Source organism: Triticum dicoccoides, chromosome 7B (genome assembly GCF_002162155.2).
Source record: "Triticum dicoccoides isolate Atlit2015 ecotype Zavitan chromosome 7B, WEW_v2.0, whole genome shotgun sequence".
NCBI lineage: Eukaryota > Viridiplantae > Streptophyta > Magnoliopsida > Poales > Poaceae > Triticum > Triticum dicoccoides.
This window is the reverse complement of record NC_041393.1, coordinates 741,801,504-741,804,209: the sequence shown is the minus strand read 5'-3', so window position 1 is coordinate 741,804,209 and position 2,706 is coordinate 741,801,504.

Below are 2,706 nucleotides of genomic sequence, written 5' to 3'. Positions count from 1 at the left end.
ATCTTAGAGCCATCAAAGAACATGGTCCAATGCTCCGAGTGGACTTGACTCGGCTGTTGTTGCTCAATCCACTCGGCAAGGAAATCTGCTATAGCCTGGGACTTAATGGCTTTCTTTGCCTCGAATTTGATATCAAGGGGAAGGAGTTCAATCGCCCATTTAGCCACTCGACCAGTTGCATCTTTGTTGTGCAGAATTTCTGACAATGGTGCGTCGCTGACGACTGTGATGTCGTGATCAGAGAAATAATGAGCAACCTTCTTCATGGTCATGTAGACCCCACATACGAGCTTCTGATAATGAGGATATCTTTGCTTCGATGGGGTTAAAACTTCAGAGAGATAATACACTGGGCGCTGAACTTTGAAGGCTTTCCCTTCTTCTTCCCGCTCGACCGTAAGTACTGTACTGACGACTTGTCCTGTGGCTGCAATATAAAGCAACAGAGGCTCTTTCCTGATTGGAGCTGCAAGCACCGTCTGGGTGGAGAGTAGAGTTTTTAACTCGGCAAACGCTGCATCAGCTTCTGGAGTCCACTCGAACTTGTCTGCCTTCTTCATCAGTCGGTAAAGGGGCAACGCCTTTTCACCGAGGCGAGAGATGAATCGACTTAACGCGGCCAAGCATCCAGTAAGCTTCTGGACGTCGTGCACACGCACAGGGCGTTTCATTCGGAGTATGGTGCCAACTTTCTCTGGGTTAGCATCGATTTCTCGTTCGGAAACGAGAAAACCAAGTAACTTTCCGCCAGGTACTCCGAATGTGCACTTTGAAGGATTGAGCTTGATATCATACCTCCTGAGGTTGGCAAATGTTTCAGCTAAGTCAGTCAACAGGTCGGAACCCTTTCGCGACTTGACCACGATATCATCCATGTATGCTTCCACATTCCGACTGATTTGAGTGAGTAAACACTTTTGAATCATTCTCATGAACTTGGCTCCGGCATTCTTGAGGCCGAATGGCATGGTGATATAGCAGAAGCACCCGAATGGAGTGATGAAAGCTGTTTTGATTTCGTCGGGCCCATACAGACAGATCTGATGATACCCGGAATAAGCGTCTAGAAAAGACAATCTCTCGCACCCTGCGCTCGAGTCGACAATTTGGTCGATGCGAGGGAGAGGAAAATGATCTTTCGGGCAGGCCTGATTGATATGTTTGAAATCAATGCACATACGGAGGGAATTGTCCTTTTTGGGAACCATAACGACATTGGCGAGCCACTCGGAGTGGTATATCTCTCGGATGAACTCTGCTGCAAGGAGTCGAGCCACCTCTTCACCAATGGCTTTTTTCTTCTGAACGGCGGACCGTCGAAGATGTTCTTTAACAGGTTTTGCTTTTGAATCGACTCTAAGGCGATGCTCAGCCAGTCCCCTGGGAACACCCGGCATGTCAGCTGGCTTCCATGCGAAGATGTCCCAGTTCTCACGGAGGAACTGGATGAGCGCTTCTTCCTATTTAGAGTCGAGTGTTGTGGAAATATGGGTCGGAGTTGCATTGGGGTCAGTCGGGTGGATGTGAACTGGCTTCGTCTCACCGGACGACTAAAATGCTGACTCTGTGGCGGGCTTCTTGGCCCGCAGTAAATCACTCGGATCTGCATTCTTCTTGTATCCCTCTAGCTCTACCACTGTTATCTGGTCATCCGCAATCTTTGAGCCTTTCTGGAAGCACTCTTCTGCTTTCTTCTGGTTGCCAGTGATGGTGATCACGCCTTTGGGGCCAGGCATCTTTAACTTGAGGTACACGTAACATGGTCGAGCCATGAAGCGGGCGTAGGCTGGTCTTCCCAAGATAGCGTGGTAGGCGCTCCCAATGTCAGCTTCTCTTTGCGGAAATGCTTCGAGTCGCCGAACACCACATCCAGAGCTATTTGGCCGAGTGACTCAGCCTTCTTTCCTGGGATGACTCCGTGAAAACTCATGTTGCTGGAACTGAGCCTGGACATCGGAATGCCCATTCCCTTGAGCGTCTCTGCATACAGTATATTCAACCCGCTACCGCCATCCATCAATACCTTCGTCAGTCGGGTGCCTTCGACGACCGGGTCGACCACCAGTGCTTGCCTCCCAGGGGTGGCAATTTGAGTAGGATGGTCAGACTGGTCGAAAGTAATGGGAGTTTGCGACCATCTCAGATAGTTTGGTGTCACCGGGCCACCATATTGACCTCACGGTTGATCACTTTCAGTCGACTTTTGCTCTCTACATCAGCAAAAATCATCAGAGTGGAGTTGACATGAGGGTACTCTCCGTCACTGTCCTCCTTGTCCCCAGCCTTGTCCGACTCCTTCTCTTTGTCCTTCGGCTGTTTCCCTTGGAACTATTGGATTAGGAGCCGGCACTGGCGAGTGGTATGCTTTGGGTAGATGAAGTTACCCTCTTCGTCTTTCTTCGTGTGGATATGACACGGCAGATCCATCACATCATTACCTTCCTTATCTTTTACTTTCTCGGGGTTCCAATATCCTTTGGGCTTCCCTTTGAATTTGCCCTGTGTCACGGCCAGAGCCTCTCCAGGAGCCGCTGGCTCGGCCTTCCGCTTTTGCTTCCGACTGGAGTTTCCTTTATCCGACTGACTTGGCTTGTACTTGCCGCTCCGGAGTCGGTCCTCTTCTTCGCCGTTGGCGTATTTGGTGGCTATTTCCATCATCCGACTCAGGGTCATATCTCCAGTTCGACCAAACTTCAGGCTCAACTC